This window comes from Leopardus geoffroyi, chromosome A1 (assembly GCF_018350155.1).
Source record: "Leopardus geoffroyi isolate Oge1 chromosome A1, O.geoffroyi_Oge1_pat1.0, whole genome shotgun sequence".
Lineage (NCBI taxonomy): Eukaryota > Metazoa > Chordata > Mammalia > Carnivora > Felidae > Leopardus > Leopardus geoffroyi.
This window is the reverse complement of record NC_059326.1, coordinates 59,754,734-59,768,776: the sequence shown is the minus strand read 5'-3', so window position 1 is coordinate 59,768,776 and position 14,043 is coordinate 59,754,734. Positions and strand designations below refer to the sequence as shown.

The window sequence follows — 14,043 nt, the reverse complement described above, 5'->3', positions numbered from 1 at the left end:
ATTACACTTTATGACAATGAACTTCCCACAAGACAATTTAAATGCAATTTGTTGTGCAGAAAATACTTTCTTCAAAAATGTTAATTGATCTCAGTGTTTAGACATTAATTTAAAAACACAACACTAAGTAATCAAAGCTGAGAAGACCCTACTTATATTGTCTCTGAGATATGTTTATTTCCCCATAGTATAATGATCTCTAATGAAAATCAAAAGTCATGAGGACATGGCAACATAATGAATTTTCTGCTGAAAATGAGACTTGTAAAATAGGGACAATAGGAATGTTCAGTCCTTTGGATGGGAAAAAAGAGCATGACATAAACTAAAAGCTTGAGTGGGGATTAAAATAGTAACTTGGAAAATATGTGTTTGCTCCTTATACTTAATTGATATTCACTTTAATTTAATGTATCTGTTAGAAGAAATATACTGACAATTTTGGGAGTAACATTTACATTTGACAATCATATCAGCAGGTGCACTACTGAGATTATTTTAAGTTTTTTGAGAAACATATTCATGATATGGAGAGTAAATAAAAACTAATAACTATATTGCTCTATTTTTATAAATATTCTGAGTCAAACTGATTGTCAATTTGAATTATGAATATACAAACATTTTAAAAATATATTAACAGATACATTAATATTTTTTGAAATAAAAGATCATGTCTGTTATAAGGCAATATGTCTTATATACAAGATGTACAGGACTGGTAAACAAAACAAAACAAACCATTATTTAAGTGTTTAACATTTCAAAAATGTCAAAAGACATTCAAAAATTATATATATTAAAAAATCCAAATATTATATATTTTATATATAATGTGAAAGATATTTAAGTATAATTTGAAGTATACATATGAAAGAGACCAAATATGAACTCTAAACAATTATAACTGCAAATAAAATATCATGTATTATTAAACATTTTAGTTAAACATTAACCCAACATTTCATAACCTCTTTTGATTTAGAATGAATTTATAAGTTTATGTTGAAGTAATTGAAATAAAGTAACTACAGTTGGTTATCTGGTACTAGACTGAGTTTAATTTTCCAAGAATTAATTTTATTTAAACAGTTCTACTAGACTATCAGAATATAAAACTACAAATAGCTTTGGAGAGCGTATTTGATTACCTTTATATTTATTTTTCAAAAACAATTTTTGAAATCATCATGAAGACTGACAACCTTTATGACCAAAATTTTCAACTTCCTTTGTTTTTGTTTGCATTGTGTAAGTATAACTCTCAGCATATCACAGAGGATTTAGAAGTGTGAAGATTAACTTTTCTTCTCATTTAACTAAAATGAAAATGTGTGTTTCTGTTTCAACCCAGTAAATACAATTGCATTGCCCCTTTATCTTATTGCTTGAAATGGGTGATTAGAATTTTTTGAAAAAGTAGTAAGTTTAAAGACCATATCAAAAAAAAATTAATCATTCTAACTTTCTTTTTCTTGGAATCCTTTATTTCGACCAGGGTGGTTGGGAAAGAAAAGACAGATATTTCCTTCTACTACTTAGAGATCAGAGAAAAGATTTATTTGAAGCCAATGACTAGAGCAGAAATAGGCAGGCATATTAATTACCAGTGAATGGAGCAAGATTCAAGGGACACTCACTCAAGTTGTTTTTCACCCAGTTTATAATTCAGGGTACAAATATCTAGGTAGATAACAAAGGAGATTTTGCAATGAAAATTAATGCTACATAATTTGTGTTTCAGCAGTAGCTGAGCCCATAAATAATAACATTTGAAACTGTATTTAAATCTGCAAGCAGACTACCTCTAAAAATCTTACTAATATTAGAAGAAATCGAGGAAGATATGAGTAGAGCAGAAGTGAAACCATTTTCTGGAGAATCATAGTACCAGACATGCACACAGTGCATGAATTTACATACAGAAGAGGTAGAAATCTATTTAAACAAGATTGCAATATATAGTCCAGGCCGGTAAGTAAAAGGCACAGTTTATTTACATTGTCTAAGCAGGACAAATAGAAATGTGGACTTGAAAGTTTACTGTGGGACCAATTCCCCCATGTCCCCCAATCCTCCCCTCGCTCACTGTAGTATCCTGATTAGTTTCTAAGTTCTGAAACAAAGCTAATTCTTCTTAGTGGTGAATAACAATAAGCACTAAATAATAACATCTTCCGTTGGGGAGACTGTCAACACATCCGCATATGAGTGGAAAGAGATAAAGGGAGTATATTTAGCTACAGATTACAACCATTTCCCTATCTATGTCTCCTGCAAAATAGTAGCTAAGTTCCTTTTTGAAGTCAAGGTAGTTTCATCCATTATGTATTTTGAAGTGATATTTTGATATTTGGTATTTTTGGCAATTAAATACTAATTGATTTTGTAGTATTGATTTTTACTTTGTCAGTTAATTACCAAGGGGTTACTATCAGTAGGGATTGATAGTAATTAGTGCTAATGTAGTTTTTAATACATAAATAGTGATGAGCATTCTAAATAGTAATGAGGTTCCTAAGTAGCAAGTAACTAATTAATTATGTTGGTCATTAGGATAAAAAGAAATAAACAGCATAACGCATGAAGTCAAAATTCCATTCGTTATGAAATGCTCCTAGTATATCTCTAATATTTTTAGCTTAAACTTAGTTAGTAATGAACTTGTTACCAATAAGTTCTATATAAGCAAAAATTCAATTTTCCAGGCATTGCTAAAAAAAAAAAAGATCATTCCTAACACAAACATTGCAAGTAATGCAGACAAGTATGTTAGGATTTTATTGCTGCATGACAAGAAAGTATTACTTTAGAGGTTTAAACAACACCCACTTATTATCTCATAGTTTCTGCAGGTCAAGAATCTGGTCACAGAATAACTAGGTTCTGTGTTGAAAGACTCACAAGCTGAAATCAGAGCACAGACCAGCCCTTTTTTTTTTTTTTTTTTGATTTGTTTTGTTTTCTTTTTTGTTTTGTTTTGTTTTGTTTTGTTTTGTTTTGTTTTGTTTAAGGCAATGAGAAGAATCACTGCAAGCTCATTCAAGTTGTCAAAATTTAGTTTCTGGCATTTGTGAGACTGCCTTGCCATATAAGCCCTTTCACATTAAAAACCAGAAATAGAGACTCTGGCTCTTATTAATTCCTTCTAATGTTTTGCATCTCTCTCATTAGGAGGACCTAAGTCTCTTTTAAGGGCTCCTCTAATTAGGTTAGACCCATTGAGGATAATATTCCATTTTATCATTAACTGATTTGTGACTTTAAAGATGTCCTCAAAATCTCTTCATACCAGCACCTAATCCAGTTTGATTTAGTAACTTGGAGAAAGTTCATGTACACCAGAGAAAGGGGATCTTGAAGGGCCATCTAATAATTCTGCCTAACATAAGAGGTAAGTGTATTGGAAACCTAAAGAGGTCTAACTTATTGCCATGTAATTAAGCATGGCTGAAGCATTCCCCCACTGTCCATTAATGGGGTAGAGCAAATCTATATTATAACCCAATTACACATGGAAATTGATAACAAAAATAAGTTGTTTGATTTTCATTTTTGAAAAACAGTTGAAAGATCTTCTTCTTACTCAAAATCCTTCAAAGAAAAACCAGAATTTCATTAATAGATAACTGAAGAAATTTGAAAAAGACTAATGCACAAAGGTATTATCCATATAGTATCACAGTGAGGGCTCCCTTTCAAAAAACTTGCCACTACTCTCACCCATGCATAAATAGCTCCTGACATACCAAATCATCTTTATTCCTTGAACAGTCCACACAGTATCATGTCTGTTCCATTTGTTCAATTATTTTTTTACTTAAAATTTTTCAACGTTTATTTATTTTCTTAAGAGAGAGAGAGAGAGAGAGGGAGAGAGAGAGAGAGCACGAGCCAGGGAGGGGCAGTGAGAGAGAGACACAGAATCTGAAGCAGGCTCCAGGCTCCTAGCTGACGGCAGCAAGCCCCATGCAGGGCTCAAACTTACAAACCCGTGAGATCATCACTTGAGCCAAAGTTGGACACTTAACCTACTGAGCTACCCAGGTGCCCCTGTTCAATTATTTTTTCTATATGGATTATCAGGCCATTCTGGGTGTGCCCATAAACCCCCTTCTATTTCCAAAGCATCTGGCTGATATATTAAAACCTGTGTGAAGTGTTCTTTTTTTCTGGGATCCCACTGGTAACTTGTTATGGACTGAATGAACCACGCCCCCACCCCCTAGAATTCATTCACTGAAGCCCTAACCCTCAGTGTGATGGCTTTAAAAAGTGAGGCTTTTTCAGGTAATTAGGTTTTACATAAGGTCATGAAGGTCGGACCTTCATGATGAGACCAGAGCTCTTTTTCTCTCTGCCATATGAGGGCACAGCAAGAAGATGGCTACTTGCAAACCAGCAATAAAATCAGCTGACATCTTGGTCTTGGACCTCTCAACCTCCAGACCTGTGAGAAAATAAATTCCTATTTTTTATGTCACCTGGTCTTATGGTATTTTCTTACAGCAACATGAGCAGAATAAGACATTTGTATATATCTCTATTGTGGAGTTTATTACATTCAATGGTTTGCTAACTTCCCATTCGTTCTTGAATTCCATTTTGGTAAGAAGTGCTTTGCCAAAGTATGATTGTTTGTCATCTACAAACAGTAGATACTTGTCACATTGCCTGCCTCAGAGTGATCACTCAGTAAAAATACAATAAAATATAGTTGAATATATGGTCACTCAGTAAAAGATAGTTGAATCAATAAGATAAATGAATATAAGTCAGTTAGAATAGAAACATAGTATGTTTTTCACTACATACTAGCAGTTTTTAATTACAAATTTTGCCTTGTTAATTACCAATAGATAAAAGACTAATTATTATCAGGGCCCTAAAAGACTGGAGTATAATCAATAGCTAAACAGAAAAGAATTGAATTTTTATATATTCCACCAACACATGGGAAAGATTATTTGCCGGTCAAAATATCACTTTTCACCACCCACAAACTCATTTCATTTTGATGGACCCTAATGTTTGCTCATATTTTGGTAAAATACTACTGTTGGAGAAAAATAAATCACATTGTTTCCAGGTCATTAAGTAATATCTACTTTCTAAAAATAATCAGCAGACAGAATGAGATAAGGAACTAAGCATCAAAGGTAAACCTACATGCTGAAACTAGTAAAAATCCAGATATGGAAAAATGATCCTACTTTCATGTCTTCATACAGCACAGGTGAAATTTTTCAGGCCTTATACTTTATTTTAAAATTAAGTGTCATCTAATATCATATAAATAAGTCTGTATAATCAATAAATGGATTTCTTCATGAAATATATGGCATATTATTGGCACAAGTTAAGGTCATGTAAAGTTTAAATTTACATAAATGAAGACGTACTTACATTTCTAACCAATATGTCCTGACCATTTCACAAAAAGCATAAATCAGTATTTCCATTTGATATTGACAGATTGTCAGGAAAGGAAAATCTACTTAGAAATTTCAGTAGTCTAAACAAATTTTGAGAGTGGGACAAAAAAGTGCAAATTTAGCACACAAAAAAGTGCCAATATCTGTAGTAAAATATTTATTTAATGTGAAGTAATCATGCATGCTCGCAAGTATATTAGAAAAGATATACCCTTTGACTAGCCAAGAAATATAGAGACAAATGAAAGATATGTGAAATTAATTCTGCTTCTAATAAAAAGTCATAAAAATCACAATATGTAGCCTGTCAAAATGTGTAATAGGCATTGTTTCGGGTTTACATGTGTTGATTAGATAAAACTTAAATACAATAATTTTCCATTTGTAGTTTTGACAGTGACTTGTTTCACTTTTCCAGGATTGTGTATTCTCTATACACACATATGATTATGTAGTTATATACAATCTAACTTTAATGCCTAGTTATTGACATGTAAAAACCACTTTTTTGCTCAATAATTTGCTAATTCGTTTGTTAATTCTCATTTTTAATTTTCATAAAATAAACCCATTTAACAATCATTACACAGTGATTTGAGTTCTAAGTGCCTGATTTTGTGCTTATTTTGCCATACTAATCTCACTGGAGCCTGCCAAAAACTCTGAATACTAGACTCACATTATTTGTTTTACAAATGAAATTTGTAACTGAGGTTAAGGTAGGTTAAATGAACTGTTCAACATCAAACCACCAATAAGTATGTCAAAGCCAGAATTGAAATAAGTATGACCTCCTTAAAATTGGGGACATATCACAATCTCAACTCAGGAAATCATATCTCAATTTTTCTTATGTCTCTCTCAGCTATTCAAAACTAATGCCAGGATTGTGACATTGTATTTGGTGGAAATGGGAAGAGGCAAACTCATATTTGTAGCTCGCCTATACAAAATTTTAAAAATGAGAATTATTGAATTGCTTGGTGTGAGGTATCAATTTTCTGATGAATGGATATAGAAAAGGACATATGTAAATTCTTGTGGCTATTTTTATTAATGTAACTAATGAATGTAGTCATTGTCCAAACATCCTGTTACATTTATTTCACACTGATCAATTAGTTATCCAATTTGCCATGCTGGACTACATGCAAAGACAGATATTCTGGCAGGATTTTCCAAGCAAAATTTAGTTCCTTTTTTAACATCAAAAAACAATCTTAATATTGAAGAATTAAAATCAAAGCATCAAAGGAAACTTAATGGAATAGTCATTATGCAATTCTAATTCACTCTTAGCTGCTGCCCTCCAGCAAAGCTCTTACCTATCTCTAAAGGAATAAAAGAGAAATTAACATATTCCCCCAATGGTTGGGAGATTCATTTTCGTAACTTTATAAATTAATAGAGAACTTTAAAAGACTAGTTCAAATTTCTCAACTAATATTTGGATTGATCTTACACACATTAAAAATATCATAGAAATGTTGTATTATATATTTCTAATTCTTGAAATATGTAAGTTGGTAGGTCAAAGAGAATATTAAGAGGATAGCCAGTCTTCATGTTCATGTTGTCAACCATTAGCACACTACTAAGGCTCAAAAAGACATCAGAGGTCAATCTGCTAAATCTGCCAGGTGTTCAGCTGGTTGATGTCTGAATGACCCCCAGTGGCTACCAGAAGGAATGAAAAGGATTATCTAAAACAAAGTTTCCCACCCACCCTCTCTATGGGTTCTATCTATGGGACTCTTCCATCTTCTTGGAGTTCCAGTTATGACACAAATGTCAACCCATCCACTTCCTAATATTCCCTAAATTTCCCCCTGACATTAATTTCATTTTGACAGGTCTGTCAATTTGTATGAGAGTTCTGTGGGCCATTCAAGAATGAGGTGGAGAAAAGAAGGCGTGAATAATACTGTTTCTTTACCATATCCGAAAATGGAATATTCTAAGGGTATGACATATGACATATTATTATAATTTAAGTAAAACTGATGAATCAACCATAAATTTTAATGGGATAGGCCTAGATGAAGTAATATTGGTGTCTAAAGGCAGAACAATATATTCTAAGGAATTAAATAATCAAATTCACTGGCATACTGTGACTTCCCTGGGTGGGAAGAAATAATAATTCCAACAATTGCAAAAAAATTTCCACATCCAATATTTCAACATTTGAAATTCTCCTTTCAGGGTTCTAATTATATGAGACATATCTATAAAATAAAGTTCATTATATAATTTTAAAATGTGACCAATCATACTTTCTTCATTGAATGTGATGGTGGAATTTTAAAATATTTTTCCTAATGTTGATAGGCTAACAGAAAGACAAGGCCAATTTAAGTTGTATAATCTCAGCACCTGGGTGGCTTAGTCGGTTAAGTGTCCGACTTGGGCTCAGGTCATGATCTAACAGTTCATGGGTTTGAGCCCCGAGTTGGGCTCTGTGCTGACAGCTCAGAGCCTAGAGCCTGCTTCAGATTCTGTGTCCCCCTCTCTCTCTGCCCCTCCCCCACTTGCACTCTTTCTCTCTCTCTGTTAAAAATAAATAAGCATTAAAAAAATTTAAGTTGCATAATCTCAGAATCCTTTACTAATTCAATAATGTATAGAAGCTGATAGAAAAATAACTGAAAAACCTGCCTCAAAGGAGTAGTAGGATACTTTGCATTTATTTAATTCATATGTGTGTTGCCCTGTATTTTTACAATCCCATTTTAGTTAAGACCTGTGATATTACTATAAATCCAAATCCTATAATAAGAAACAGAGACACTAAGGGAGGGATGGATAATTTAAAAACCCATTCATCATAGAAAATTCAGAATATTACACATAAAAAGGCCTTTTACTGATCTTATGTTCTCATCAATTTCATTGACCATTCAGCATTTTAAAGCACACTACTCTGGATATCAGAGATTTACTCATTCATATCATCAATGCTATTGATTGCCTACCCTCTGTCACACATACCACATTTGCAGTAGTGAACAACTGAACAAGTCGTGAACAAGTGAACAAATACTATCCTCATGGAGCTTATATTTTAGAGGCCATATAAAATACATAGATACTTCATTATATCATTTAATTTCTGATAGTGTTAATATGATGAAGAAAAATAAAGGAGTAATTAATGCAGTGGGTTTACTTGAGTGTTGATTTTAGATAGAACTGATAGCAATGACTATGGTGATGAAGACAATTTTTGAGAAACCTAAATGAAATGAAGGACTGAGCTATAATGACAGAATTGAAGGTGGAGAAAACATAAAGTACAATAACAGTCCCGCATTTGGAACAAGTTTGGCTCATTTAACAAAAAAGGCAGTGTTGTGGTGAATGGCAAAACAAATAGGGAATGAATTTGCGGACACCTGGTCATGGAGGACTTGAGTACTGCAGAAAATATTTTGTATTTATTGTAGATGCGATGGGAATCTATTGGAAATTTTTGATTCTGAAAGCCAATCCTAGGTTCTGTGTGGTAAAATTAGGGTAGATAGGAAGAGTAAAATCAGATAGACCACTTAGTGGGCTGTTGTTGAAGTTCAGGCAACAGATAAATACTTATTGATTCAGCTCTGACATGTTAAGAGCTTAGAATCTGTCACTCCCATTATTACATGAAAAAAAAAAACTGAGAAAATTTTAAAAAATCAACATTTTTCTTGGAACTATCAGCAGATTGAGGATTAGAGCTGAGACCTGCTTACCTGGAACAGAGAAGCCTCTGGAGCCATAAATTGTTAAGAACACTTCAGTGGCAATTCTCTATGAATTGTTGGAGGCAGAGTGTCGCTAGCATGGGAGTGAAAAACTCCATGGGAGTACAACCATAGCACCCTTAACATACTCATGCCTTCATGGGTTTTACCTCCAGGAATTCCATTAGCTCTTTGTGAAAAAGAGTCAAGAAAAAAAAAAAAAAAGACAGAAAAAGAAAAAAAAGAAAAAAAAAGAAAAAGAAAAAGAAAAAGAAAAAGACCCTTATGGCTCTGACAGTAGTTTACTTTTCTACTCTAGTGTCAGAGCTAGGAGGTGATTTTTTTTTCAAGGTTCATCCATGATATAGCATGTTTCGGTACTTTATTCCCTTTTACAGTTGAATAATACTCCATTGCATGCGTATCTCATATTTTGTTGATCTATTCATCCATTAATAGCCATTTTATTTTCCACTTTTGGCTATTATGAACAATGCTGCCATAAATACTGATAGTTTCTGTGTGAACACATATTTTAATTACTCTTGGTTTAGGAGTTCAACTTCTTTTGGGTATATATGTAGGAGTGGAATTGCTGGGCCATATGGTAAATCTATATTTTTAAAATTTTTTTAATGTTTTATTTATTTTTGAGACAGGGAGAGACAGAGCATGAACAGGGGAGGGTCAGAGAGAGGGAGACACAGAATCCGAAACAGGCTCCAGGCTCTGAGCTGTCGGCACAGAGCCCCATATAGGGCTCGATCTCACAGTCCGCGAGATCCTGACCTGAGCTGAAGTCAGCCGCTTAACCGACTGAGCCACCCAGGCGCCCCGGTAAATCTATATTTAATCATATGGGGAACTGCCAGACTTTTCCAATGCATTAGGACAATTTTTTTTTTTATTCCTACCAGCAAGGTACAAGGGTTCTAATTTTTCTACATCCTTGCCAACTCTTGTTACCTGATGTTTTTTTCTAGCTTTTCTTATGGATGCGTTTTATCTCATGGTTTTGATGTGCGTTTTTAGAAGAGTAATGATGTCAAGAAGCTTTTAATGTACATATTGGTTATTTATATATCTTCTTGAATATGACTGTTCGGATCCTTTGTCCATTTTTAATTTGGTTATTTGTCTTTTTATATTAAGTTGTAAGGATTCATTATAAATTCTAGATATATAAGCTTTTTATCACATATGTAATTTCTCCCATTCTACAAGTTGCATTTTTTTTTAACTTTCTTGATGGTGTCCTTTGAAAAATAAGTTTGAATTTTAAAGAAGACAATTTTATTTTGTCTTTTCTTGCTTGTACTTTTCTGTGTCATATGTAAGAATCCTTTGCCAAATCCAAGATCATAAATGTTTAACCCTATGTATTCTTCTGAGAGTTTTACAGTTTTTGACCCATTTTGAGTTAATTATTATATATGGTTTGAGATAAGGGTCAAATTCATTTTTCACATGAACTGTTTGAGCTTTCCAGAATCATTTCTTGATAAAACTATTCTTTTCACATTGAATTAAATTGGCAACCTTGTCAAAAATTAGAGGATCAGAAGAATATGATTTATATCTGTAATATTAATTCTATTTCATTAGTGTATATGAATTTCTTTGTGTCAATACTCAACTTTATTGATAAATCTTTCTTTGTAGTAAGCTTTGAAATTGGGAATTCTGAGTTATCCCACTTAGTTCTACTTTTCCAAGACTATTTTATATTGGTCTCTTACAGTTCCTTATGAATTTATAGAGTTGAATGACAATTTATACAAACAAATCAGGTGAGATTCTAATAGGAATTCTTAAAATGTAAACGGCAACATATTGGATATGTTTCACTTTGTGTTGAATGTTACTGGTCATTATTTCAATATGAGTGCAAATCTTACTCACTGTTCACAATAATTCTTCCCCAATCCTATGCAACAAACCTGAAGGGCTCCCAGGGCATCAATCCAACAGATAGAATCGATAGCTGTGACTAATATGGAGACATCTTTTGATACCTTCTATCCATTAGGACTTGGTCAAGTTAGATGTATTTAGACGAATGATATTTAATAGGCAGAACATTTTGGAATTCAGTTGGCTTGAATCATGCCTATTTTTGTGATATATATTCCTTCATAATGTCTTTTTTTTCATTTTAGATCTGCCATCTCTTTTGATTACTGATGTTATATGGGCAAGTTCCTCCAGCTGATCTTCTAGGTCATTAACTGTTTCTTTGGCAATTATTCTGCTTCTCAATCCAACCACTGAGTTCTTTATACCTTCTCTTATATTGTCTATATTCTGTATGTCCACTGTGTTCTTTATAACCACTCATTCCTGCTTTATTATTTTAATATCAGATTGGATCTTGTTGAGGATGTCTACATGCTTGCTTGTTTTCATCACAAGACAAATAATTTCTTCTTTGAATTTTATTGAGATAGAAGAAATTTTCATTCTTAAAATTTATCTCGGTTAAGAAGGAAAGCTCTAGCCTGGTTTTTGCCCTCCCTGGTGAGGATAGGGAGTACTCCAGGGGTTTAGGCTTGCTTTAGATTTGGAAACCGTATTCATACTTACTATAAAATTCTTGAATAAAACAAAAGAATGGAGAAGTGCAGGAAAAATATTTTTAAGAAATAATGAAGTTTATAAAATATTTTAATTACACTAAAGACACTACGGTATTTTGGTGATAAATTGGTGATTGGTATATGAAAATGTTCATTAAATATAAGGAAGTTATAAATATGTGGGAAATAATACTGAGTGGTTTATGAAAGGTACTAGTTATTTTTCATTGTTGAGAATCCAAAACACAAGGAATAGCCACCTAGGCACAATATTGAAAATACAGAAACAAAATTCATGTGGAACATAAAAAGAATCAAACTCTGTTTCATCTGCAGAGCAAAACTTGAAGAGCACAAAGAATGCTGGCTATGTTTCCTTATGAAGCTTTCTGGTTGCATTTTATTACTATACATACAAGTATTTATATTATTACTCAAATGAAACTAAATATTTTCTGTATTGAAAAGACATAATTAATGTAGATTCATTCATAGGATCCATTATATTGCAGGCAAAAAAATCAATGAAAAGGAAACATATCTGATAGATTTTGAACTCTTGAAGTAATATAATTTTTAATTCAATTTTCCAGTGCGATGAAGTAAAATTAAGAATTTAAGGGGAGCCTGGGTGGCACAGTCGTTTAAGCGTCCGACTTCAGCCAGGTCCCGATCTCGCGGTCCGTGAGTTCGAGCCCCGCGTCAGGCTCTGGGCTGATGGCTCGGAGCCTGGAGCCTGTTTCCGATTCTGTGTCTCCCTCTCTCTCTGCCCCTCCCCCGTTCATGCTCTGTCTCTCTCTGTCCCAAAAATAAATAAACGTTGAAAAAAAAATTAAAAAAAAAAAAAAGAAGAATTTAAGCTCTTTTTTTGTGGTGCCTAAGAGGCAGTAAGATGCTCTAGAATGAAGCTGAGCATTCTCAGCTCCTAGCTGCCAGAAACTCATTGAAGTAGATGATAAATGCAAACGGGAAGTGTATGGCCACAGAAGTTGCTGCTGATGTTCTGAGTGAACAATGTGAGGGTTACAAGGTCTGAATTAGTGATGACAATGACAAGCAAGGCTTCCTCATGAAGCAAGGTATCGAGACCCATGGCCATGTCCACCTGCTGCTGAGTAAGGGGCATTCCTGCTATTGACCAAGGAGGACTGGACAAAGAAAGTGCAAATCTGCTCGGGGTTGCATTGTGGATGCCAATCTAAGTGTTCTCAACTTAGTCATTAAAAGAGAGAGAGAGAGAGAGAGAGAGAGAGAGAGGAGAGAGAAGGATATTCATGGACTTACTGATATTACTGTGCCTCATCGCCTGGGATCCCAAAGAGCTAGCAGAATTCACACACTCTTCAATCTCTCTAAAGAATGATGCCCACCAGAAGTCCCTAAACAAAGAAGGTAAGAAACCTAGAACCAAAGCACCCAAGATTCAGTGTCTTGTTACTCCATGTGTCCTCCAATGAAAACATCAGTGTGTTGCTCTTAGCTGGCTAAGAAAAATAAGAATATGCCAAACTTTTGTCCGAGAATGAAGAAGACCAAAGAAAAATGCCAGGAATAGATCGCCAAGAGATGGAGTGGCCTGAGAGCTTCAACCTCTGAGTCTGAGTCCAGCCAAAAATGAGATTTTCTAAGAGTAATAAATAGATCACAAATTGAAAACAAACAAACAAAAAACGAAACAAAACAAAAAAGAACTTAAGAGCAAAGTCTTAGAATCTAAAGTGACATGCAAAGAGCAGTGAATTAATTCTAAAACAAATGGCTGAATATTTTATGTAAATCTTATTTAATAAATATGTACATGAGTAAATATTCTTGACAGAGACTATAGCAAGAATAAATCCATAAAGACTATAAAAATTTAGCTCTAAAATTTAGGACAGATGGAAAATAAAATATAATAAACATGTATAAAGGATGGAATAAAACAAATTTTCAATCTCAACTCTGAAAATTCAACAAATGAACATCAAAGAATCATTTTTTTTCAGTAGATAGAAGTAGAACTTAAAACAAGGTATTTCTTTTTCAAATGACTGAGGAAGAATGAAATGATATTTAGTGAAATTTACAACAAAAAAAGCTATAGATATGTATATACATATATACATAGTTTTTGTTTCTTTTGATTAATTATCCTATATTACAACTGAAATTTTACCAATAAGTGTGGTTTATTTCAAGTATGAATAATACATGTAATCTTCTGGAAGTTTAATTAAATTAGTATTTATTTTTTCTTTAAAAGGCAAAATTTTAGACTAGATAGGGAATAGACCATATAATATTTTAGTAAATATATATTCCAGA

At 33.1% G+C, this 14,043-nt stretch overlaps 1 pseudogene; it reads left to right on the top strand.

The window, feature by feature from the left end:
* Positions 1-12,174: 12,174 nt before the first annotated feature.
* LOC123595106 lies at positions 12,175-13,354 on the top strand (annotated as a pseudogene).
* The last annotated feature ends 689 nt before the right edge of the window (positions 13,355-14,043 follow it).